The sequence below is a fragment of the Lithobates pipiens genome, unplaced genomic scaffold (genome assembly GCF_037356315.1).
Source record: "Lithobates pipiens isolate NorthernLeopardFrog02 unplaced genomic scaffold, aLitPip1_a1.2 Scaffold_10, whole genome shotgun sequence".
Classification (NCBI taxonomy): domain Eukaryota; kingdom Metazoa; phylum Chordata; class Amphibia; order Anura; family Ranidae; genus Lithobates; species Lithobates pipiens.
In genome coordinates this window covers 18477208-18504387 of record NW_027507686.1, presented here as the reverse complement: position 1 = coordinate 18504387, position 27180 = coordinate 18477208, and the positions used below count along the sequence as shown (strand labels likewise).

The 27180-nt window shown below is 43.8% G+C and overlaps 1 protein-coding gene across 4 annotated transcripts in view; it reads left to right on the top strand.

Moving 5' to 3' along the window:
• ZFHX3 (zinc finger homeobox 3) overlaps positions 1 to 27180 on the top strand; it is a 140035-nt gene that overhangs the window by 700 nt on the left and 112155 nt on the right. The gene's annotated exons all lie outside the window — the stretch shown is intronic.

Genomic DNA, 27180 nt, shown 5'->3' with positions numbered 1-27180 from the left:
ACCCCCCCCCCCCGCCCCCCCGCCCCCCCCCGCCCCCTCTTCTTTTCTTCTCCTACGTCCATGACCATCCAGCTTTAATCTCTCAATACAAAATTGCACGGTGCTTTCAATTTTTTTTTTTTTTTTTTTGAACTACACCCGTCGGCCTTCCTTTGTCACGTCTTAATAGATCGTAATTATATATTTTTTTTATTTTATTTTTTTTCCTTCTTTCTTGCTAAAATTAATCATTTTGTTTTTTGTTTCTGTGTTGCTGGCTATTGCTTGAATAACTCTTACATATTTAGGCCTTTTTTTATTTTGGAAAGGTGACTTTATTTATTTTTTGTTTGTTTTTATTTAATGTTTATATTTTTAGTTATAGCTGTACAAATGAGTTGAGGGATTTGTCTGAGCACAGGCCTGTTTCCGATTTTGTTGGCCGTGTTCTTTTATTTTACCGATTTTGCCCCCCCCCCCCCTTGTTTAATATGGAAACATTTCTTCTACCCCCCCCCGGGTTCCATAGTTGGCTCCCCTAGGGTCACGTCAAGTTCGAAACTGTGAAGGAAGGTGCATGGACCCTGGAAGGAGAGGGAGGCTGCCCCGACAAAATGGGGTCAGCTTGTATGCTAAGAGGCGACATTAACAAAAAGAGAGAATGGAATACCAGCTGCTTTTGGCTTTTTCCTTCTTCTCTTTTTTTTTTTTTTTAATCTTTCTTACCCTTTTCCTCCCCTCCGGTCCTTTACACCCCCCCCCCCCCCTCCCTTCTTCTTCTTCCTTCTCCTTTCTCCCCTCTTCATTTTTCACTGTGTCCCTGTCTCTTGTGTTACAGATTGCGACCTGCCTGTAAAGTATTTGCTCTAAAGCTTAGCTAAAAACAAAACCAGCAAAAACCCTATTGAATTCAGGCAAATAAGGTTAGGTCTGCGGATCATATTACAAAGCAGTTTGAATATGCTGCCCATCGCACCAGACCAGTTATTCCTGTTGCTGCAACTTGGAGGAGGAAGAGAGAGAGAGAAAAAAAAGGCATTTAAATCGTAATTTGTTAGTACAAGAGATGGAAAGTATTTTAAGCTCTTTTTCTGCGTGATAATTCAGCCCCAGCCCAACCCCTTTTCTTCTCTTTCTATGTATCGTTTCTTGTCTAACATCTCAGCAGAGAGATTTTTCTATTTGTGTGGAAAAAAAAAAAAATCTACATGATGTGCCCCCCCCCTTTTTTTTTATTTATATTTTTATTCATTTTTTAAATATCTTGCCAGCCTCATATTTTTCGACACTGTCTTTTTTTTTTTTTTTTTTTTTTTTTTTTTTTTTTTTGTGTATGTTGGGAGGAAGTTGGCTGTGATCCTGTGGTTTAGCTGTTACACAATATGTTATCATGTTAGCAATCACTACATCATGGCTGTGGTTGCAGCGACACAATCGTGGGGGTTTTTTTTTTTGCATGGGACGTGAGGTTAATGTGTATGCATGTCATTGCCAAGGCTCTGCTATTGACCCACCTAAGAGCTGGATTGGCACACTTGGGCATGACACTGATTTGTAATCCCCCCCCCCCCTTAAACGTTTCATCCTTTTACCTGGGATTGCGATAAAAGTTGAGGCCTTTCTGTTTTGGTCGCAACGCCATTTTTCTTTTTTTTACGTCTCCGACATATTGGACCTTGGATTACAATACTAGCCAGCTGAGCTGAGGAATCCTGAGGACAACATTGCAATGCTGGTATTACCATACATGAACACCCCCACCCCCCCCCCCCCCCTTCAACCTTCAAATCGTATAAAATGTGGATTTTGCCACACGTTTGGCGCTGGTTATAAATATTTTCAGATGTGGATGGGCCCCGACACGCTGGCCCTCTTTGACCTTCTTCGCCCTGTTGTGTGTTTTTTTGTTTTGTTTTTTTATTTATTTTCAAATTATTATGTAACAGAATCCAAAAGCTGCATTAAAAATTCATATTACAGGCTGATTGTAATGCTGCCTCATTAGAAGCTCTGTCTGGCCCAGTATTAAGTCAAACACAATACAAGAGGCTTTTAGATTTTAAACACCAATAAATATTAAGTATCTGGACAGGGAAATCTGCACTGCTGGCCGAGCCATTATGGCTTTTCCCCTGTTCCCCTTTTATTTATTTTTTTATTTTTTATTTTGTCCTCCAGCGCTGGATATGAACTAAATCTTCTACAATATTGAGTTTTAAATTTTTTTTATTTATTATTATTATTATTATTATTTTTTTTTTTTATTAATGGGTTATAAGTGATTGTGTTTTTATTTTTGTGTTTTTCCTCTGCACGTCCTAACTCTGATTTTTGTATACATTTTTATTTTTATTTTAGCTGTTTATGGCCCTGATAGTTTGAGTGACACATCTGGCTGTTTTGTTCCACTGGGAAGGAAGCAGAACAACACTTATTTATTTATTTTTTGTGTGTTTTCTTGGTCATTTTGAAGCTACTTATCTCTTCACTTTCCCTCAATTCTCCTATTAATTTAGGGGAGATGGAGAGAGAGAAAATCATTGTGCCATGATGGTTCAATTCATTTGCAAATTCCGACTATGATAGCCTCATGCTGAGAGGACCAGAACTGGACCACTCGCCTTATTTTTTTTTTTTTTTTTTTTATTAGCATGATCACTCCTTTTTATTTTATATATTTTTTTTAATGCAGTTTTTATTTCCTATTTTTTTTTTTTTTCTTTATATCTGTTAGGCCTATGCACACAGGACAGTTTCAGCAAACCGATAAAATATCGAGGAGCCAAAGGTCCAGAGCATCTTTGTCTTTTTTTTTTTTTTTTTTTCCTTCCCTCCTCCCTTGTGGTCCCTGATGGCAATAGCCATCTATGGCTGAAAAGTGCTTCTGTGTGTTGACATTTTGGCTTGCCGTGAAACCCAAGGGTAACCTCTCCGTGCCCCTCGGCTGCTGGCCTATTGTTCAACCAGAATTGAGCTAAGGTGCTTTTCAGTGTGACTGCAGGGGACTAAGACGCATGTGTGCTCCCTGATTTTTAGAAATCCATCTGAGTTTATTGTGTGTGGGTTTAAAAAAACAAAACAAAAAAAAAACCCTAGATCTTTGTAGGCAGCAAGGCGTAGAAGTGGACCTGAGCCTCACGCATGTTGTGAATCTGAGCTCCTACCAGCCTCCCTTCTCTGCTGTCTACATATCTCTCCTTATTTTACGTTTAAACAAATGGTCCCACTGGAAAACCCTGTTTTCTAAACTCCACTGTATGTTGGCATTTTTTATTTTTTTATTTTTTTCCAGCCTCTTTAGTTCTGAAGTAATGTTAGAAGTGAGCAGGTATAATCTTGATAAATGCTGTTTTTGCTTTGATGTGAACAACCCCTCCTCCCATTTTAAAATTGGACTAAAATTGAAAAAATAGCTACGTTAAAAAAAAAAAAAAATTCCAAAAGCCTAGAACTGGATTTATTGCCATTGCACGTCATGCTCCAGTAGGGAATATTATTATTAATAATAATAATATTTTTTTTTTTTATCCTCTTGCCTTCCCAAGGGAGTTGCGGTTTTGCCCCTTTTTGTACATCACATCTTGGACATGAAAACATGGTATTGGTCAGAATATTTCGTAGTTCTATTTTCTATCATCTCACTTATAAGGTCTCCAGCTGGGTTTTTTACGAACAAAGTCTATTTCCCGAAGTACACCATATTCCACCAGCTCCCTCTGATCCTTGCTTTACCGTCTTCTTTTTTATTTTTTCTGCCCCCCACCCCCCTCATTTTCATCCTCTACGTACACCCCCCCCCCCCCATGCTAACCAACGTCACCCTAAATTTTTTATACCCCCCCCCCCCCCCATATTAGCAGTCAGGGCGTACGTAGATTTGATCGTCTTTTTAGACGCAAATTTGGGTTTTTCGGAAGCTGGCGTCACTTTTTTTATTTTTTTTTATCGCGTTTTGCAACATTTTATTTTATTTTTTTTCCCCGCATGTCAACTATATAGGGCCCAAGGGAGACTTTAGGGGTTTGGTTTTGTGGGGGGGGGGGAGGGGCGCTGGCATTTTGGGTGTACCCTTTTTTTATTTATTTTTTTACAACCAGGTTACAAACCCTTCAGCCAGTCTTCTAAAACGACGCCCTTCCAACCCCTCGATCCCGCCTTCGTCTGCTCTCGGCATCCAGTTAGAAGAGCCGAGCGTTGGTCTCCACAGCAACAGGACCTGAATGACATTCATCAAGATATATAGATATATATTAATTTACTCGTGCATTGTTGCGTCGAGGGGGAAAGCTTGATACGTATGACCACCTCCTATACAGCATTGCTGGTGTGCAGTTCCATTCCCCCCCATATACCTGTGTAGCCTCAGCCATGCGTTTCGCCCCGGTTTTAATAAGGAGAAAAAAAAATCTTTTTTTTTTTTGTATCAGTTACGCTTCAGCGGCTGGAATATGTACATCGTTTCCTCAAACCTTGTGCAAGCCGCGCACAAAACCCGCAGGTAAACTTAGACTTTCCCGGCCTGCTCATTTCGTTAGGGCGGCTCGCAGGATCAAATTATACCTGTGCAGGCTACTTTGTGCGCGCTGTCATTTTAATATAAAGATATGGCGATTAAGAACTGGTGCACTGGATATCGAATATCTTTTTATCTAGTTCAGTAGCAGAAGGGATATTTTCACCTACTTGCTTATTTGGAAGGTCCACTTAGGCCTAAGGCCTAAATTAAATTGGGGCCGGGGGGTTGATTTTTGCTGCAAGCTTTGTGGTTTGTGTGCTACTATGTAATGCATATGAATAGAAGTGTGTGTGTGTGTGTGTGTGTTTGTTTTTTGGCTTTATTTAAAAAAAAAAATTATAATATTTATAAATATATATTTTTACGAGATATAGGTCTTAGTCACCCCATGCATGCAATCCTACTACTCAAAGGCCTCTTGTCTTTTGAGAAAAAGGCCTCTTGGTTTACCCTGCTACTTAATCCCCCCCCCCCCCCAAAAAAAAAACAATAAAAAAATAAATAAAATAAAAAATTATATATATAATTTTTTTTTTTTTTTTAATATTAGCATTATTATTTATTTTTTTCTTTAATATTTAATCTTTATTTTATTTAAATTTTTTTTACTGCTCCCAATATTTACTTGTCTTATTGGCCTTTTTCTTTTTTGGATTCTTCCATTGCATCATTAGACCTGGTTTAACCCCCCCCTTTTTTTTTTTTTTTTTTTTTTTTTTTTTTTTTTTTTTTTTTAATGCTGCCACCTTTTATTTGTCATCTGACGCTTGCCCTGCGCCATTTAGCGACTGCGCCGATCCGCAAAGCTCAGCCAGAACATCTATGAATTGGTCTGCACTCCTCACTCTCTCTCTCCCCCTCCACCCTCCCCCCCCCCCCCCCGTCGGTCGTTTAATGCTCCTGTCTGTCCGATTTTTGTATATAGGTTACTAGGACTTTGCATTCCTCGATCACACATTGGGGGCCTGACTCAGCAGATAAAAGGTGATTCTCCCCCATCCCCCCCCCCCCCCTCCTCCTCCCTTTAGGGCTGCAGGTACCCCGATTGGTATAAAGCCAGAATTAGGTGGCGTTCCTCAGCTTCCTAGCAGAATTGAAGAATGGGGAAAAAAAATAAAAAAAAAATAATCATAATTGGCCTGAACAGTAATGCTGGTAATTGGGCAGTAACCAGGAGTAGGATGCTTCTATCCATGCTCCACTTCTGACTGTCATTTGCTTACTGATCTGCCAGGAGCTTCGGAGAGAGAGAACTACTGCTGGGATTATAGTCTCGCGGAGACACAACAGCTTGTGGTATAGGGGAGCGGCCTGTCATCATATGTGCATTGTTGGAAGGATTTTTATTAATTTTATTTTTTCCCCTGCTTTGAGAATGCTAAACAGTTTTCTATGTTACCTGCAGGAAGGGGCAGCGATGGACACATTGATATAGCATTCAGGAGCTGGTTAGTCCAATCCATGTTTTCTGTCTCTTGTGAGTGATACAATGTTGCAGGTTTTTAGGGAACAATGTCAGCATTGGCTTTTTACTTTTTATTTTATTTTTTCCACCCGTGCTGCTTTTTAGGGGGATTGATCAGGAGAAAATCGGTTGAATTTAATCTCCGGGCAGTGCCCTGCGCATGGGTAATTATCCAAAATGGCGATGCTGGCGTTTGAAATTTTAGGTTTTAGATTATCAAAGGATTCTGAAAAAGGAAAGACCTTTAGAAAGGGGGGGGGGGGTGGAGGAAGCACCTTGTCAATTTTCATAAATGGTTTTTGTTTACAAAATTGTTTTTATTATATATATATATAATTCATTTTTTTTTTTTTTTTTTTTTTTTTTTAATTTTTTTTTTTTTATATAAAACCCTGGCAAGGTACTAGCCCCCTTCTTTCTTTTCCTTTTTTTTTTTTTTTTTTTTTTTTTTTGACGCCCCCTCCCCGAAGACCACCAGGGTCACAAGATCCCTGGGGTTGAATTAAGGCGAGTGTAATGATGTGCTTTTTTACACTGGTCCTCTCTCTGTGCCGATCCTGAGATGTTCAGGCCTGGCACTCTTCCACCGTCAGCTGGCCGGGAATTTTGGTTGTCGGCCTCCTAGATGTCTATGGGGAATCTGTCTGACTACCGGCTGGCTGCACAGAGGGTGTAAGCGTGATGGGATAGGATCTTTACAGTTGGGAATCTCCGTGATTGGGGACACGGAAGTAAGCGTAGAGCACGTGATGATGTACACACACCTTCAGGAGTCCTGCAAGCTTGGAGTTTCTATTAGAACCAGCCGAACCAACTAAAATGCATTGTTGGATATTTTTTTTTTTTTTTTTACGCTTTTATTTTATTTACTTTTTTTATTATTATTTATTTATTTTTATTTTTTGTAAGTCTAAACAAGGACTAATTGCTAAAGCACTATGTATAATAAAACATCAGCATTTAAAAAAAAAAACTTCATCTTTTTTTATTTTATTTATTTTCATCCTTAGTTGCCTGTCTGTGTGCTGCTGATCTTTAGAAGCTTCTTTTGTAGCCATTTCCTGTAGAAATGCATTTCAGCAATGGCTGCATGGCAGTACGCATGGAGAGGTTTCCTGATGTGACAGCCATAGACCATGTGCAGTGTGTTTAGAAATCGGACACTTGTAGTCTTCGTTGTAAGCCTGTGGGACAGGGTGACGAGGCTGGGACAGAATATAAAGAGCGGGGGCGGAGCGTTGTAACCCTGTGCCAGGAGGTGCCTAATCGAGCACCCTTTATGACAGGATCACCAGGTATTCTTTTAATAGATGAAGCTTTAAAAAAAAAACACAGCTTTTGAAATTACATTAAGATATTAATGTTTATGAGATTTTTAGGGATGAAGGCTGATTCACACCAATGCATTTTGCAGATTTTCACTGCAGAACGTGTTCCATAGGGAACCATGTTTAAATGAACTGTAGTACAAATCTGCAAAAGCACTAAAAAGCATAGTGTGGATCAGGCCTAAGTGTGTGTGTATATATATCTCTAATTATTTTTATATTTCTTATTCTCTTTATATTTTTTTGGTTTCTGGCCTAGGTAAATGTCATACATCCCAGGCATCTCCAGGAGGGGAGGGGGGCTTTTTTTAGCTAAGCACACCCTCCTCTGGCTTTCATACCTTAAGGGCAGATGGATTCCAGGAATGTAAATGCTACATGAATCATCTGCCCTTACTCAAGATGGCCGCTGCCATAAATGCTAGGGGGAGGGGGGGGGGTGATTTCTCAGCAAAATAAAGCATAGATAGATGAGGGAGTTTGCTTTTAATATTTAAAATGAATTGAATGCTGTTTGTGGTGCTCAGATGCTGTGTAGTTCCACATTAAAGAGAATCTTGTGCCAAGAAAAGGGCATGCAGCGGTTCACGGTTGTGGTTGGTGTTCTTATAAATGCATGCTCCAGTCAAAAGGGAGGCTTTAGGAGGCTCATGACCTACCTGCCCAGAAGATTACTGTGTGTGTTTTTTGTTTTTTTTGTTCTCCATTTATTGCTTTGGTACACCAGCCCACCCTAGCCTCTTTTTTGTTTGTTGGTAATTTTGGTGATGCGAGAACTCCCGCTTGTGGTCTACGATGACTATTTCCAGACACGCCCACTTCAGGCTCCCTGGTATTCTCATATTTAGAAAACCCAAATCTAAATAAAGTACTCTGGTTAGGATAAGGTTCAACAAAGCCACCAATGGGAATTCGAGGCTACTTTTAGAATTTTGATTGTGATTGGTGTTACAAAAAGCTGAGAGGTTTTAGGGAAGTACACTCCCAGTGACCTTGTGAGGTGTAGTCTTGAAGTCTAAATGTAAAGGATTACAGAACTTGGATTAAAGTCTAAACTTCTGGCACCAGAAACAAATTGCCTTTTTGGCAGTGGGACCTCCCCATACTGCAAGGGTTAAATGCTTGTTGAGTCTAGGAGTAGGGGAGCAAGCTGTAATTCCCTTATTCCTCGCTCATGCCGACTTCCTCCGCCATGTGTGATCGCAACTTTTCTTCTATGGCACGGTTCTCCAAACTTTCTAAATGAAGGGCCAGTTTATTGGCCTTCAGAGTTCTGGCCAACAGGATTGGAATATTTCCTGGCATCGGTGGAGTAAAACCTTGCCACCTTGGGTATTGGGTGAAGGAATAGTACTCCGTTGTTCATGCCAGTGGGAGAAATGGCGCCCCCATTGTTGACGGTTGGTAGAATAGTCTTGTATTGGTGGGAGGAGAAGTGCCCCAAGGGCCGGATAAAGGCAAGCAAAGGACCGCCGATTAGGACCGCTGTGGCTGGCGGTTGCACCGATGTCATCACATACAAGGTCAATAGTCCAGCATTGTATATGAGGATGGTGAGGGCTTGTCTACAACCCAAAGCGTTGAAGATGAGAGCGCCATGGACAGGGAAAGCGAGGGATAAGACAAATGTTCCCACCGTTTTCCCCCTACCCCCATAGGCTTAACGCTAAAACACTACATTGGCAATAAGCCCCCTCCCTGCTCCCCACCACAAGGATTAAATGCTTGTTAGGTTTTGGGGATGAAGCATAGACCATAAGACTTTCCTTGTTTCTTGCTCCCAGGAGGCTTCTGGTGCTCTCCTCTTCTGCACCATGTTGCAGGAATTTGGTCATGCGTTGTACTTTAAGTCAGTACACCGTCCATAGCATGGAAGAGTAGAGTCTGGGGGTGGTCATCCGGGGGTCAGGGTTGCCTAGTGTGAAGGAAGCCTGTCGGAGCGGGGAATGAGATAAAGTATTACGTCTTGTGTCTAGGGGTACAGGAACGAGTGTTTAACCCTTGCAGTGTTTGGGAGGAGTGGAGGTCACCCGGAATCAGGGTCCCCAAATATGGAGGAAGCCTGTTGGAGTGAGGAATAGAGTTTTACATCTTCTTGTTCCTGTACCCCTAGATGTAACGAGCATTTAACCTGTGCAGTGTTTGGGGGGGGGGGGGGGTCATCCAGTGTTGTGGTTAGGGTCACCTATGGAGGAAGCCTGTCAGAGCGAGGAATAAGTCTTCTCCTTCTCCTTCAACAAGCATTTAACCCTTGCAATGTTGGAGGACCCCCACTGCAAGGGCCATTTGTATTTGCCCCCCCCCCCCTCCATGTAGGCCACTATATACAAAGCTGAAATATGTGTTGCCTTTTTTTTACCTGCCATGTGACTTGTGTTTTATTTTTAATTATTTTTTTACAAAGAGCCAATATGTAAAAGGAAGATGGCGCCACAGGTTAGTGCCAGTCCAGTAAAAGTTTATGAATATTGATGAGTCAGAAGACTTAACCAACACGTTTTTCGAGGGATCAAGACTCCCCCCCTTCATCAGGGTTTGGAAGCTGACTGTAATAGAGGCTTATGCTGGATACACAACTGTAAAGCAACGCAAGTAACAAGGCCTGCAGTGTGATCACCTAGTCAGATGGAGGTTGAAGTCCTCTTTCTTGTGTAGTCTTAGTTATGTGTTCATCATAAGCCTCTATTACAGTCAGCTTTCAAGCCCTGATCATGCCTTGAGCCCCTCGAAACACGTTGGCATTGTCTTCTGACTTTTCACCAAGCTGAATACGTTTGTTTACTTGACCTGCACCCTGTGGTGTCCTCGCTCTTCCCAGGGGCCTTTTAGGGATTCCTAGCTTAACTGAAACCCGCGTTTCATGAAATCTCCCATTTTGGGTCCAGAGCTTCGAATGATGAACCGGGACTCTATCCTACCTGCTGATTTATGAGCTCATTCACACCACATGGCGTGTGCATTGTACTGTGGTGCACTCACTTTTTTTGTAATGCGGTTGGCTTGCATGGTAGGATTTTATTTCCCTTGATTTACGCGTTTCTGCACACTTGAACAAGTTGTGTTGCACTGAAAAAAAAAAGTAGTGCAAGCTGTGTTTGTGTGTTTTTTGTTTTAATTAGCACGGGGCAAATGCAAAACGCAACACAAGGTGCTGGTATGAACTGCATTTCTAGGGAGCTATTATTTTTTTGGGTTGCCATGCATTGTGCTCATGAACACACCCCATTGCATCGTGTGTGTGTGTGTGTGTGTGTGTGTGTGTGTGTGTATCTCTCTTCAGTCTTACTCCTTCCAGAGTCACTTTTTCCTGCCAATTGATTGGAGGTGATGTTCGTTCATTACAAATTGTTAGACAGGAGAATTCGGTTGGTTGCAGGCTGGCTGGTGAGTTGAGCTGGGAATTTTCTTTGGTTGTGTTTTGCATGCGTTGCCCTTCCATGTGCTGCTTGCTGTGAAGGCCAGTTAGAGCAGGGCAGTGGCCAGTTGTTACTGATGTAATATTAGTGAGAGACACGTTGGACACCTTTGTTGCTGTGGTGCTTATGTGCTGGGTGTCCAGTGCGCCTTTTTTTTAAGGAGGGGTGGGCTCCCTCCAGGCTCACCTGCCCTCTATCTATCCATTATAATGTATGTGCTTCTACTGTGGAGGCTCTCATAAATTTTGCAAGAGTTAGGACTGCACATAATACTGGGGTGTTGTGAAGTGGCTCTGTGGCGCATGTATTGGCAAATGTGTGCAAACTGTTATGCCGCGTACACACGAACCGGACTTTTCGGCAGAGTTCCGATTGACTTAACGAACGGACTTGGGCGCACACACACAAGCACACCAAAGTCCGGTCGTACGTCATCACGTCTGAATCTGTCGGACTACAATAAGGAAGTTCAAAGCCAATGGCTGCTCTAGCGTCTGTTTCATCCATCGGACTAGCATACAGACAAACTGATTTTTCGACCGGACTCGAGTCCATCGGAAAGATTTGAAACATGTTTTATTTCTAGGTCTGTCGGACTTTTGGGGAAAAAAAAATCGTAATATCCAAAGGATTCATTCCGTCGGGCCTAGTCCGTCAAATTCTGGTCGTTTGTACGCAGCATAAGGAGAAGTTGGTTGCAGGCTGGCTGGTGAATTGAGCTGGGAATTTTCTTTGTTTTTTGTTTGACATGTGTCGTCCTTCCATGTACTCCTTGCTGTGAAGGACAGTTATAGTTGTGGGGGGGGGGGGGGGGGGGGGCATTTGTTTGTAACATTCGTTCATTACCCAGCGAGCCGGCTGGAGGCAGAGAGGTGACATTGGGGAGCTGGGAAACGAGTGCATCACCTGGCTGGCCATGTGAAAATCACAGGACTGGCTGCACAGGTAAAGCAGTGGTGTTCGGTATATACTGAACTTCCGCTACAATGTAAACTAAGAGAACGTTCTGATTTTAGCACAGTTGCAGTGTTTGCTCGCTAGATTTGGTTTTGCTTTGTTGCCTTGAATCGCTCCTCTGATTGTTGAATTTTGATCCGGTGTTCAGGGTGGAGGCGGGGCTTATATGCTTATATGACTGATGATGTGTGCTGTTTATGTACAGTCAGGGCTCATTCAGCTACATATTATTATGCCTTTATGCGGTACAGATCTTTTTTAGGCTGGTTTGGTAGAGGGTGTCAACTGTTGACTTTTCCACAGCTAAACACTCGGGAAGCATTAAAAAAAAAAAAAGATTGGAAAATGATTAAAGTTACTAAACCCAGCACCCTGCAGTCACTATATCTGGTCTCCCACAGTATACAGAGAGCATGGAAATGCAGTTTTTAGTAAATATAACCTGCTAAATACCTTTTCTCATCAGCAGTATATTGCAGTCTTGTGACCTCTATCAGTGTCTGGTTAAAGCTTGTAGGAGGAGTTTTCATTCCACTCTGACGGTCCTATGAAAACTCCTCCTACAAGCTTTAACCAGACACTGATAGAAGTCACAAGAACTGCTATATACTGCTGATGAGAAAAGGTATTTAGCAGGTTATATTTACTAAAATAATGTCATTTCCATGCTCTGTCATCGCCTTGCATTATGTGTTTTCTGCAGACCAATCCCCCCCCCCCCCCCCCCCGTTTTGATTGGCCGGGGCAGAGATTTTTGCTCCTGCCCAGCAGGTTTCTGGGAAATGCAGTCGGCCAATCGTGTTGGTGGAAAATTAGATTTCTTGGGGCAGTGTGTATGGAAACAGTGTTGCCGTGCTGAATGGTAAGCGCTGCCTTGAATATATTTATTTTTTCTCAAATTTAGAAAGTCTGGTTACAAATTAAAATGAAAGGGTTTTTTTTTTTTATTACTATTAAATTGCGGAATGCACAGTGCAGTAATTAAAGTTGCAGAATCCATTTTTAGCATTTTTTACTTTTTAATTGGTTCATAATTTTAATGATTTCAACAGGAGGTCCTTTTTTTAATAGCAAACTTTTTATACATATCGCAGCTGTTCCTTAAAAAAATGAGCCCTGGGTGTGTATGCAGAAAAAAAAGCCAATTTATGCAATAATCTATCTAATAAACCTAATTAAAATTCATCCTTAAATCAGCGCTTGTACCCCTGTACAGCATCAACTGGCAGCCAGGCCTACATTACTGCACATGGTTCAAACGCAAGGCCCACGGGCCAAATCTGTCCCCCAGGTCATTTCATCTGGCCTTTGTGTTTCTCCTGCCCACCTTGTCTCAGCAGTTGGCGGCAGAGAGGACAGGACGACGACTCCTCCAGATCCTGCGCTTCTCTGTGCAGCCACATGGAGGCTTGTGTCTCCACCTCCCCTGGTCTGGGCTTCAGCGGACTCCAGCCCTCCTCATGTCCTCCAGACCCTGCACTTTGCTTCTCAGCTCCACCCCCAGCTTCTTCCCCGGTAACTGCACAAGGTAAAGGGGGTGCACTGTGATGCAGGGAGGGGGGCTCTTGACTTCTGGTGGTTGGGGAGGGCTCTTGACTTCTGGTGGTTGGGGTGCTGTGGACAATCTAGTCTTAGTAACAACCGACCCTTTGAGGGCACCATGATGCTGATGCAGCCACAAGGAAATCAAGCTTGACGCCCCTGCATTACTGCATGCACATCTGCTGCCACTAGGAGAGGGCAGAAGGCCCTCCGTGGCTGTGCTCCTTCATTGTCCAGTCAGTAGGTTTGGGGTGGGGTTGTCAACAAGCAAATACCATAATGTTCAGTCTGGCAGCGTTGCCTGGGTCACAAGACCCAGCTGAACAGAATTCGTTTTTTAAATTGGCTGAGAAGGTTCCCACCGACTTGTTAAAGTGGCAAAGCCAGATATGTAAGCTCTGCGGAAAGTTTGTATATCGGTTTGCGGAGTTTGTGAACTTAATTGTGTTTTGTTGTTGTAGTCCACCCACCACTTTCTCCTTTCCCATTCACCTTTCTAACAAAGGAAGAAATGGAACGGGCTCAAGTTGTCTTAACCTTGTCATTGCTGGAGTAAGGCATCCAGGTCCTTGGCACCCAGCCTTGTGCAGTCATCCCTTTTCCAGTCTGCCGCTGTTGCATTTTTTATAAAGCATCTTCCTTCTTTTTTTTTTTTTTTTTCCCATTGCCTTGAAGCTCCGCTCACCATATCGATGTGGCACAAGAACTGCTCATATGAAGAGAAGATGGGAACTTTGGCTTTATCAGAGTCCTTGCCCATGTTGGCCATTATGCCCAGTAATGCACGTTCTATTGTAAGGTCTTTGACCTACTGCTCCAGGCTACCTTTGCTGCGCATGAGGTCAGATTGTCCCAACATGCCTCAGAAACCTGAACAGGAGAATTGAATTGTTAGCTACCCTTTAGGCCAGTTGTCATCAACCCAGTCCTCAGGGCCCACTAACAGGCCAGGTTTTATGTATTGCCTTTCGAAATCAAAGAGCTGGTTTACTCCACTTCAAACCTTTAGGGGGGCCGGTCTGTGGCCAGTGGGAGTAGAAAATGTCCCCCCCGGCATCGGTGGGAGTAAACAATGCTGTACGCTTGGTGGTCAGTGGGAGTAATGCTTCGTGTACACTTGGCTGTCATGTACTGTGGCAAGCAGTCAAAATGTTCCTATCCCTAACGTGATTCTTCCAGGAGAGGGAGGTTGAACACCCTAACTGCAGCAGCTCCTAAACTATCCTAAAAGCTTTACCTGTACACGGAGTTGAGTTTAGGAGCTTTGGCAAAAAAAAATAAAAAAATCTCCTAAACTCAGTTCAGGGGCTGTAATGTACGTGAAGCCTACAATAAATTTACGTTGTCGGTGTCGCCGGGAGGAGTGGTGCCCCGTCGGTGTCGCCGGGAGGAGTGGTGCCCCATCACTGGTGTCGGTGGCATCATATTTTCTACCTATTGTGTTCTCCGGCCTTGAGTAGTGGTGGATTGCCCTACCTTATTAGATGAGCCTCCATCTACAGATGGGCATTGCTCGTCATAGCATGTAGGCTGCACAGACCTGTCTACCTGCATTCTTTTCTAATTTCTCCCATTTTATTAACATAAAATCTTCTTCCCTTTTTTTTTTTTTTTTATTTCCCCCCCCCCCCCCCCCCCCCCTCTGCTTATGGCTGGAGGATTATGGGCAATCAGAGAGGCCAAGGGGAGTGGGGCATTGTGAATGCACACTGACTTTGAATGACATCAGACGCTTTCCAAACTCATAAAAATTCCCTAATTTCTCACAGAACTTCCTCCTCCACTCGCAAATGCAACACCATCTTCCTCCCCACCCCCTTCTTCCTCATTGGGCGCATCAATTAAACTGCCCTTTTTATTTTATTTTATTTTTTATTTTATTTTTTTACAGTAAGAATTTTGTGACGAGGAGCTTCAATAAGTCGGCCCTGGCTTCTGAGTTAATCCCACAAAAGCAAGAATGCAATTTTAATCCGGGACCATCTCCCCGCAGCTGTTTCTCCCTGCAATGCTTAATGATAATTCATGCCAAAAAAAAAAAAAAAATTAAAAATAAGTGGTTGGTAAATGGTGAAAAGTCCTCTTCAGATGCGGTTTTAAGCTTGCGTTGTCTGGCTGCAGGTTGCGTGCATCTTTGTTTCTTTATCCCTTTTTAGAATCCTTTTTCATGATATCCAAATGTGACAGAATCTTGGCGTTTTTGCAAGTAATTTTCTTATTTTAAGTGTATAGCAAATGCCTATAATATATAGATTATTTGTTGTTTATGTTCCCTCTGCGGCGTTTCATTCTATTTGGTCAGGTGGTCTTTGTGACTGGATTCTTTTACACTCATGTCCTGTTTCTGTAGGACAGGAAGTGAGGGGGAACTCTCCCTAACCCAGGAGGCAGCAAATAAATCCTTCTCTATATCCAATGCTAAAAAAAGGGGTTTTTGGTTTGGCTTAGGATTCAAGTGGTTGTAAACCTCAGACCTGAAATATGAACAAAGAATATCCTTCTTTACTGTGTATTTGTCTTACTCCAGAGCACTAAGTGTCACTTCTGTCTGCTGCCTCCTTCCTCTATCAGTATGAGTCACTTCTGATAAGTTTTCCTGACACCAAGAGAAAAACGGTGACAGGAGAGGGAGCTCCAGCACACAGCCTGTGACTGAAAGGTTCAGCTTGGCTCCTGTGTGAAGGGGGTGTGTCCCTTCCCTCCTATCAAGCTATGAAGAAAGAACCAGGGACGATTACAACCACTTATGTTACTTTTTCTTCTGATGTTTTTTAGAAATCCCTCCAATCTGCTTTCCTCACTGAGCTCTGCAGAGTGTGATTTCACCTCTCTGCCCCCTTTTTTATTTTGAAGTTGAAGATTAAACGGATGACAACATGGTGGCTTCCTTGGCTGAAAACGATTGGTGGGTTTACTTCCACTTGGGCAGAAAATGGTTCTGCATCTCTTGTGGTGTGAAGTCTTGCTACTTTTCTCCAAAATGTATTCCCAAGCCATCGGGGAACAAGAGGACAATCGAGCTCCTCGGTCAATGGAGTTGCCTTTTTCGAAAACTGTGTGTGGAGTGCAAAATCTGGCGCAGCTCTGCATCAAAAACCAATTGGCTTCATTGAACAAGCTGAAGTTGGCAGCTCATTGCTGCCATGCACAGCTGTACCAGATTTTGCACTCCAGTTTTCGTAAATCCACCCTATTAGGTCATGTGTACGTTCCAAGGCTGTGATAGTTTCACAGATCATCTAATGCTTCTGCTGCGAGATCCAAGAAACTTGTCTTCTGTTTGGGGCTTCTTACCCAGGCATCTTGGATCATGGACGGGTTCTTTTAGGTGGCCTGAAAATTTTGGTAGAACCTACCTCTTATCCCTTGGTGCTTCCTGGCAGACCATTTAGGAAATCCTGCAGTGTAGGAGTCGGTATGTATCCATAGTGATGGAAAGCATCTTGTCCAGCTGGAATTGATGGATACGATTTGAGGGAAATGTGGTCAACCAAATCCCCCCCCCCCCCCCCACCACTACTATTCTTTTCCAACCCCAGTGGTGTCTGTGTATATTCCACTTGTTGAATATAAGTGGACATTGTTGTGCTCCCTGTCCAGGTACTCTTCTTGCCTGGGGACGAAGGTGGAAGCCAGTTAGAGTGACATTTAGGCAGCTCATAGATAATTCCCCCATTCAGACATTTAAGGTGGATTGGGGGGGGATCCTCCCCACTGAGCTGTTGTATTCTGACAGTGGGGTACTTCCCCCCTCCATCAGAATACACTGCTATAGCCTGCAGCACTGATCAAGCTGCTTTTATCCGACAGGGCAATTGTGCAGAAGTTGATCAGTAGATTGACTTCTGTACAACCTCCCTTCCCATACATGGATCGAAATTCAGTTGGTCCCGTCTAAACTGGCTGAAGCTTAAAAAGTAACTCCATTTTTGTTGAGAAAAAAACGTTCCCCTCTGGGTGATCTCTGTACATTGCAGAGATTATACCAACCTTTTGTCATAGATTCCTAATTTTTTGTTAGTCAGAAGAAATTCCATGTGTGTTTGTCTGTGCCTCTGTACAGAGTGGGTCTAATGGGAGTGGTTTCATAATGATCTATCAGGTGTGCAGCTGCAGGGCACCAATGAAAGCTGCTGGGCCTGCATCCCTTTTTTAGACATGCTCCCATTGGAAGTATCTCTCCAAAAATGACATTTTTATTGCAGGGGGCTGCCTTAAAAACTGACTTGTATCTTAGTGCAGACTTCTGGGAAAATTGGTGAGCCAATCACACAAGCAGGAAATGTTTCTGGGGAGTGGCCAGTACATACTCTGTTTACAGAACAACTCCAGGTAGCCATATTGCGATGCATTCTCAGAAAATTACAGCGGCTGAAGATTGAAAAGGAAAGGTCATTTTTAATAACATTCAATTACAATGATTAGTGTCGCAATTATATGTGCTATATTCATTTTTTCTTTTTTCTATTTTATTTATTTTTTTCTCGTGAAAGTGGAGTTACCCTTTTTAATGGTCCACTCACACCAGCCACTGCGTTGCTGCGCACTGTTCTTCTTCTTTCTTTATTTTTATTAACATTCCATGCGGATATTTCATAAAGTTCTATCCCCTCTTCGGGTCTAGATGCCGGCATGTTTAATTTGGGCAACCGGCTGTGAGTGAGAACACGGGTGCCCGCTACGTGAAGTGTGAATTGGGCCTTCGAGTAGAACTAAAGTCAACTTTTTTTTTTTTCCCTTTATTCTCACTGCGCATGCGTGAGCCACGCTGTGTTTTTGCGAATGGTGCGAATGGGGAGGGGGGGGCTGCAAACATCCACTTATGGCAACGGTGATCCCTTGAAAATTAAAGAGTGTTAGGCAGACAAGTGGAACTTCCCCTTCTGGGTGAAGTTCCGCTTTAAGAATACATACTTGAATTGAATATCTATATATTTTTAAACCTAGCAGTGTGCCCATGATATGTAAGAGGAAACCGGAGTACCTGGAAGAAACTTGCACAGGAACAGGAAGAACATGGAGATTCTGTTATGATGGTGTCTTGACCAGGATGGGAACCAAGGACTCTGGTGCTGTAAGGCAGACGTGTTGCCTACTAAGCCACTGTGCTCCACTGACGTCCGAGCCGGTCCAGGCTCGGGAAAGATTGCGACAGTGAAGTCGGGATCTGCCCAATGTGGCTGGACCGGCCCCTGGCTCAGCCCCCTAAAGGGTCGGCTGCTCCCCCCCCCCCCCCCCCCGACCGTCGGCAGCTCTCTGCTCGGTGAGCTGTGAGAACCGAGCGATTGGTGGTGTTTGATCGTTCGGTTCTCCGTGTCCGGGCCAGTGGGTGACTGATGCTGCATCCACCTAGGTAAGTATGATTCTACAAAAAAATCCATACTCCTCTTTTAATAATAACAAATATTAATAATAATAATAAAATATTATTATTTGTTTTTTTTGTTCGGGAAACCCCAGAACTCATGGGTTTAAGTAACCTTGACTGCTGAAGCCGAATCCAAGGAAATATATATTTATACAAGCCTATTGAGGTCTGGGGGTTTCCCTATCACTACTATTGTTATACAGGATTATTATTATATTAATATTATACAGGATGATTATTGGTATACAGGATTATTTATTATACATGATTTATATAGTTTCAAATTTTTAATTTAATATTTTTCCCCTGCATGTTAAAACCAAAAACTAAGATATATTTAGGCAAAGAGTAGAGACCTTGGACACACGGCATGTAAATACGTCTGCGGCGTCATTACCCGGCAACAGCAGCCAAACTTTTGAAAAGTTAATAATTTCCTCTCGGTATCAGTCTGCGGCGCGGTGAACTTGCTCTGCACGCTCCGCCGATGACTCCCGAATCCCTGAAGCCAAGTTTTGCACTTGGCCTTGTTTGTTTTCCTGGGCATCCTGTGGCCCCTGAGACCCGGCTCCTGGCTTCGGGCTACCTTTTCTCGCCTCTCCATTGCCCTTCCCTTGAGCCCTCAGTGCTAATCAGAGGGGAGGGGGGTGGGGGGGGATTGCTTTGATTTGTTTACAAGTGTTAAATAAATGTAAACAGCCTCCATTCCCTCCCCGTGCCATCAAACTCCATCAATTAATCTGTTTGAATGTGAAAGGGGATTGCAGGTTCCCTGTGGGGTTAATGTTTATCCACGTTTCCTCTACAACATTAACAAGGAGGTCTGTAAGCTGCCTGGGGGAGGATTAGTGACCTCACACCCGTGGAATGGTGCTCCCCCCCCCCCCCCTCCAGAGAGTACAGTGCGGCTTTCAGGGGAATTTGCCCTTTATCAGCTCACAGGTAGATGATGCATCTGGTGGTGTGATCTCTATGGATCCAGCTGGTGGGATTGTGGGACCTGGAGACCTCGGCTGTGTCCCTCTTCCCTGGTCACATGACTCCGGAGAAGTCCCGGCCGTCTGTCTGCTGTGAACTGGGGAAGCATTTCAAGAAGGATTCCGGAAGTTTTACTGTAAAGCTGGCCCTACATGGATGGAAAATCGAATGAAAAATCGCACTGGTAGACCAATCGTTCTGTTTCTTCGTATCGCCGGTGTGTTTGCTGCGACTGAGGAGCGCGTTGGAGATTTTATTTTTCAATCAAGTGATTTTCATTTTTAATTATTTTGCAATTCTGTTTAATTTTAACGTAAGAAACACAATTGCAGAGGTACAAAAACAAACCCCAAACAGTATTTTCAATCATTATACCCCCCCCCCCGAAATCAAGTGATTTTATAATCATTTGTAGATCCATCATAGGGGGAAATGCACATGAGCAGTAGGGTGGTGGTAATCAACTGGAAAAAAAATATTTTAATGTAAAACAAAACGATCGTGAAAAATGTTGAAATTCTGGTACAATGATTGGGCCATTGAATAGTAGATTGAAATGGTAGATTAAATATCTTTGCAACCCAAGATATTACCTTGTAAAGGTGGTGACATCACTGTGCTGAGCAAAGCTGTGGGATGGCCCCAGGAGGCTCCACCCACTGCAGGCTGCCTACAGAAAACTGCAATGCTCGCCATTGAAAAAAATAGATCTCAACCACTTATGTTGGCAGTATTTATTAATTCAAAAGCATACGACTGATGATCATTATGTTTGGTTATTTATGAGGGCGATTGTTGTTATGGTTGGTTATGAGGGCGATGATGTTTTTTTTTTTTTTTTTTTTTTTTTTTAGTTTTGGTTGTTTTGAGGATGGTGAGCCTTGTTTTGATTAGGGTTGTTGATCATTGTTTTGGCTATTTTATAAAGGCGATGATCATTGTTTTGGTTATTTAGAAGATGGTCATTCATTTTGGTTATTTCAAAGGGTGATGAGCATTATTTGGCATTAGGGTGTTAGGGCGATGACCATTATTTTTGGTTATTTAGAAGAGTGATGATCATGGTGTTTGTTCTTTGTTCTTCTTTTTTATTTTTTTATTTTTAGAACGCGGGTGATCTTGGGTTTTGCCCATTTAGAAGGGGGGGTGATCTTGGGTTTTGCCCATTTTAGAAGGGGGGCGGGGGGTGATCTTGGGTTTTGCCCATTTTAGAAGGGGGGCGGGGGGTGATCTTGGGTTTTGCCCATTTTTAGAGAGGGGGGGGTGATCTTGGGTTTTGCCCATTTAGAAGGGGGGGGTGTGATCTTGGGTTTTGCCAATTTTAAAAGGGGGGGGTGATCGGTGGTGTGTTTTTTTTTTTTTTTTTTTTTTCTTTCTTTCTTTAAATGCCTGGCTTTAAATACCTAATGCAGTGAATGTCCAATTTTTATTATTTTTTTTTTTTTCTTTGCATATTGATCCTCCCCACACCCACCCAGTGTCCAAATGAGAAGTGGTCTATGGGCTCCAATTGTTCCTCTGTCAAGCTGTGTAGGGAGGACAGCCCACCAGCATCAGATATTGTGGTGAGAGCGATGTGGGGACTAATTAGCACGTACCTCCTCATTAGAGCGGTATTGTTTTTGTCTAGCACTGTGCAAGTACTGGATACTTGTCTCAATGAAATGCAAAACAGCAATTAAACAGAGACCTGTAGGTAAGATGTAGGCATTCAGATGCCAGGGTGGCAGAGAGCTGTCTGCTCCCCCATAAAGACCGTTCTGTTGCCGTCAATGATCTGAGTGTTTCACATTGTGCCGTCCTGTAATATACATATTTTATTATTTTTATTTTATTTTTCCCCCTTTTTACCTCTCCAGTTTCCAGTTATCATCAAACGCTGCGCCGTCACAATGGCCTCTTCCCACATATTTTTTCTTTTTTTTTTCTTTCTCGCTGAAAGTCTGAAATGGAATCCAGTTGAAATGTGGAAAGTGTTCTCACCGATTTGGCCTCTGTCCTCGGCACAGACCGTTCCTCACCGCGCCGCTCGTTCCTCGTTTTATTTATTAAATTTGAGCCATATCTGATGATTTCTGATAAATTGATAAGAGGAATTGTGTGAGTCAATAGAGATGTAGACAGTTTGCCAATAGAACCCTAGAGTTATTGATCCGGCAGTAAATTAAAGTCTTACTTAGGAGCTGCCGATAATTCTAATCTCTTCCCTCACCAATTACAGGCTCGCAGCTCCCGCCAGCCCAGGGGTAGAGAACGCCGCGGGACGCAGATGACTGACACTGGATACGATTTAGGATTTTTTTTTTTTTTTTCACACTCCCGACCCTTACAACACTTATCCCATCTCTGTTCATTTTTATTTTAAAAAGAAGCTATAACCCCAGTCCAATAAGATCTCATATGGGCAGATGATGCCAAGTTATTTATTTTATTTTTATTTTTTGCTGCCTTTTTATATCGGTTTTATAGCTTTTTTTTTTTTTTTTTTTTTTTTTTTTTTTTATATCCTTCTGTGAGGGTCTCCTTGTTTAGCCTCTCGTGTATGCGGTGGCAACCATCTCCCCGTTGGGCTCCTGCATTGTCACCCCCCCATTATAGGTGTCCTTTTGGGGAGGCTACCAGCATCCATCATGATGCAAATTGCGCAGGAATGGTCCACCGTTTTGTCAGGAAGCCGGTCCCGGGCAATGATAGACAGCCAGTGCATGTAGACAGGAACTGGCTGAGAGAGGCTGCAGGAGATCAGCAGCACTGAGATACAAAAGAGACTGGAAAAGGGTAAATATTATTTTTTCAGGGGAGGGGGGGGGGACGTGTATATACACTCTCACCAGCCACTTTATTGGGTACACCTGGCTAGTCCCGGGTTGGGCCCCCTTTTGCCTTCGTTCTTCGTACATAGATTTAGGAAGGTGTTGGAAACATTCCCCAGATTTTGGTCCATAGTGACATGATGGCATCATGCAGTGGCTGCACAAACCATGATGCCAATCTCCTCCCGTTCCTCCACATCCCAAAGGTTCTCTATTGGATTGCGATCTGGTGAGTGTGGAGGCCATTGGAGGACAGGGACCTCATTGTCCAGTGGTGAGATGATTGGAGCTTTGTGACATGGTGCATTATCCTGCTGGAAGGAGCCATCAGAAGATGGGGACACTGTAGTCATAAAGGGATGGACATGGTCACCATCAATACTCAGGTAGGTCGTGGTGATTAAACCATGCTCAATTGGTACTAAGTGTGCCAAGAAAATATCCCCCAAAACCATTACACCACCAGCCTGAACCATTGATACAAGGCAGGATGGATCCATGCGCCAAATTCTGACCCTACCATCTGAATGTCGCAGCTGAAATCCAGACTCATCAGACCAGGCAACGTTTTTCCATTCTTCTATTGTCCAATTTTGGTGAGCCTGTGCCAACTGTAGCCTCAGGTTCCTGTTCTTAGCTGACAGGAGTTTCACCCGGTGTGGTCTTCTGCTGCTGTAGCCCATCTGCTTCGAGGTTGGCTGTGTAGTACGTTCAGAGATGGTATTCTGCATTCCTTGGATGTAACAAGCAGTTATTTGAGTTACTGTTGCCTTTCTATCATTTGGAACCAGTCTACCCATTCTCCTCTGACCTTAACAAGGCATTTTTGTCCACACAACTTCCGCTCACTGGATATTTTCTCTTTTTCGGACCATTCTCTGTAAACCTGACAGATGGTTGTGTGTGAAAATCCCCAGAAATACTCCGACCAGCCCGTCTGCCACCAACAACCATGCCACGTTCAAAGTCACTTCATTCTCCTTTCTTCCCCATTCTGATGCTGGGTTTGATCTTCAGCAAGTCATCTTCACCACGTCTAGATGTCTAAATTCATTGTGTTGCTGCCATGTGATTGGCTGATTTAGCAATTTCTGTTACCAAGTAATAATGGTATTTCATGGGGAAAAACTGTGTGTGTGTGTTTGTATGTATTTCAGCAGCACCGAAATGCAGAGACTGGAAAAAGGCAAAATTGTATTTTATGGGGAAAGATTGTGTGTGTGTGTGTGTGTGTGTGTGTGTTTGTTTTTTTTTTTTTTTTGTATGTACAGTATGTGTTTTTGTGGTGTATACAGTATATTGGCACTCGGATACACCGTGCTTTTGGGAAACTATACATCACCCAGTTGGAGAGTTTTTGTTTTCTAAGTGCGGCTGACTGTCTGGGATTTGTGGCCGGGGGTCGGAAGGATGGATCTACAAGTTTTCATGGACTGATGAGCCGATTGGAAGTCATCAGTCGGATTTCAATAGGGGGGGGGGGGGGGGGGAATCTCTTGCTAAATGCTGTGTTCTCACTAATACCCCAGTGCGAGAATCCATAGGGGGGGGTATAATTCCTACAGTGTCTTTCATGCGCTCCTTCTGATCCATGCCCACTCGTGGCCGCAGCCTGCTGGTACGAACGCAGGGGCCCTCTTCTTCAGAGGTTCCTGCAGCCTCCCTTTCAGTTCGATTCACTTCTAGAACTTCATTTTCCGAGAGTTCCCGTGCGGCAGGCAACCACTTCTGTGCCTACGGGAGGCCTCCACATCAGAGCTTTGTACATACTCACCTTTGTATCGGATTCATTTCCAAGGACACTTTGCTTGTGAGCTGGTATCAGTTTACTGTACGGACTATGGCATATTGTATACCTGGTTATGGGCTTTGTACAGCTGAATTATGTTTGTGTATCATCAGTACTTTCCGCAGTGTGTTAACATATGACAAACTTTTAATGCGTAAAGGCTCGCTCTCGCTCTGTCTAGCTGGGTTACAGTATTTGGGGGGGGGGGGGGGGGAGAGTGGGTACTGATGTTTATTGGCACCCACTTCCTTAACCCTCATCTAGGCTAGGCTGATGTCCCCCCTCCCTTAGCATCCTTGAACACTTCACATGTTCAGGAAGCTGCAGGACCATTGGCCGGAAGACAGCGTTGTACTCCAGGCACTGGTAAGTACCTGATTCGTTGGTGGCGCTAAAAGGAATGGTTCCCCTTGGCTGGTGTCGGTGGAAGGAATAGTGCCCCTTGGCTGGTGTCGGTGGAAGGAATAGTGCCCCTTGGCTGGTGTCGGTGGAAGGAATAGTGCCCCTTGGCTGGTGTCGGTGAAAAGTCCCTGGGAGGAATAATGCCCCCTGTCAGTAGCAAGAATTATACCACATTGTTGGTGTCAATGGAAGGAATAGAATCTTGTATCAAGGGGAGGAAATGTGCCCCAAGGGCCTAATAAAGGCAAGCACCGGGTGTGCATCTGGCCCCCGGGCCGCAGTTTGGAGACCACTGATCTAGGGTTTCTTTGTTCGGTCTAGACTCCATCTAGTTGGTCACTCTTATCTTTGGCCCGGTCACTCTGAGTTAGGTCTGGGGGAAATTCAGTCTGGGAATTTTTCCTTACACGCTCTCTGGGCAATCCAGGGTGACCGGAGTGACCAACAACTACATGGAGTCTAGACCAAAAACGCTTTTATTTTTTTTATTTTTTTATATAGAGGTGTGTGTGTGGTATGTATGTATGTATTAAATATTCTCTCATGCTAGCGTTGCACCCTCAACCTTCCTACGGGCAACTTTTCTCCTTTCGCCTGCCCAGCCTTGGAAGCCTTGCCGTTTGGCACGAGGATGGATAGCCGAGGAATGCTTGTGACTCTGCAGTGTATTAAAGGAGACTTGAGTAGAGGAGGCTAGTATATCAGAGGAAGAGATAAGCAGAGCTCCCTGATTGTGGATCAATAAAGGTTAGTGACATCATATCTCAAAGTGAGAGAGCCTTCTTAATGCAGCTCTATTTATCAGATGGGGCGAGCAGCCAGTAACCCTTTTCTCACCTGTCGGGTTTCTCCTCTCTCTCTTGCATTGTAAAGCTCAGGATGACACATACAGAAATAAAGAGCCTGCAGCCTGTTCTTGTGAGCGGTTAGCTCCAGCCAATCTGCAGCGTCCAGTCATCCTCCCAGCTTCCTGTGCCGTGTTTTGTGTTGCGCGTTCGCAGTGTGTTTTGTGTGTGTGTGTGGGTTGTTGCGGATTGTTTTGTTCATGCAGCCTGGCTGAGGTATCTGTCTAGGAAATGACTTGGGAGCGCTCCAGAAAGGCCTCACTTCCTGACACAATGATGACTCGACAGCCAAGTTCGTGTCCTTTCGGAGGGGGAGTGACTTCTCCGGGCAGATGTGAATCAGTAAAGAGTAAAAAAAGCGTAGCTCACAGAACAGGTTTGGGCAGGTAGCGGAGGGGCGTGAGCGGAGGAGCACACACAGTCTGGAACGCGGCCTTTTAATACTGGCAGAGCGTTGACCTGCCCGTGGCCCTTCGACGCCCGTCGTTCATGTCGAAAGGGCAAAACTTTCTTTTTTTTTTTGCTTGCCGCAGAACCGTTAGCAGGCCCCGTTCTTCGCAGCCAACCTGTGTTTTTGGCTCCCTGCCTGCGTTTCACATCGCTGGGATTACAGGCAAACTTGGAAGCTTGCAGAGTGCCTGAGGCTGGCAACTACACGGGCATCATGCCACTAATGTTCAGCCAGTGAAGTTTTTTTTTTTATTAGTTTTTTTTTTTTTTGCAGGCTTTGTTGTATCTGCAGTGGCTTTTGAGACAGATGGTACCTGTGCAAGATGATATCGTTTGCGGGTAAACGCTTGCAGTCGGGTTACTATAAAATATATTCTGCCGGTTTTGGCATCTTTTAAGCCAGTGGACTCAACTGAAGCCCAGGGGCCAGATGCGACTCTTTGCTAGCCTTTATCCGGCCCTTGAGGCATAATTCCTGCCACTGACACCAACAATGGGACATAATTCCTGCCACTGGCCCCTGAGGGTTGGGCACTGTTCCTTCCACTGGCCCCCACTATTTTCCCCCCCAATACTAAAGATTGGGCATTGTTTACTGACTATCAGACTTTAGGGGGCCGGACTGTGGCAAGTGGGAGTAAAGTGCCCTTCCTTTAGAAAGTTTGGAGACCCTTGTTTTAGGCTACGCCTCTTCTTTCCCTTTTTTTAATGGGCAATAGGCCCCTTTCACACCAGCAGACCGATTTTTGGGTCCTCCTGTCCGTTTTTTATTTTGTTTTTATTTTTTTCAGGCGTACCCGATCGGAGCACCCATTGTTCTCTATGGGGTGGCGGATGTCATGTGTCTGATGTCACCCACCGGCATCCGATCTGGTCAGCTAAAAAATACACAAAAAAAAAAACAGGCAGATGGGGATGCATTCCCCCGTCCGGCGGATCGGATGACAATCGAATGGTAACAGACATGCAGTTTGTTTCCGTCCTATAGAGACTAGCGGGCTGTGTTTGGTGTCTGCTCTGCAGAGACTAGCAGGCTGTGTTGGTGTCTGCTCTGCAGAGCGGACCTGGACTTGTCATTCTCGCAGGAAGCCCATATGAAAGGCAGACCATGCATGAGAACAGTTGTAACTCTATAGCAGGAAGTACCTGATTGAGGCCCTTCATGGCAGGATCAGGATGTATTTTAACAAGAGTTAGTAGAGTAGAACTAAATTGTTATAATCGCTGTCAAGGTTGTTTGTGTTTTGTATTTATTTTTTATTTTTTGCCCATCTGCGCCCATTGGGGAGATTTATCTTCACTTCCTGTGTCATAGCCAAACAGGAAGTGAGA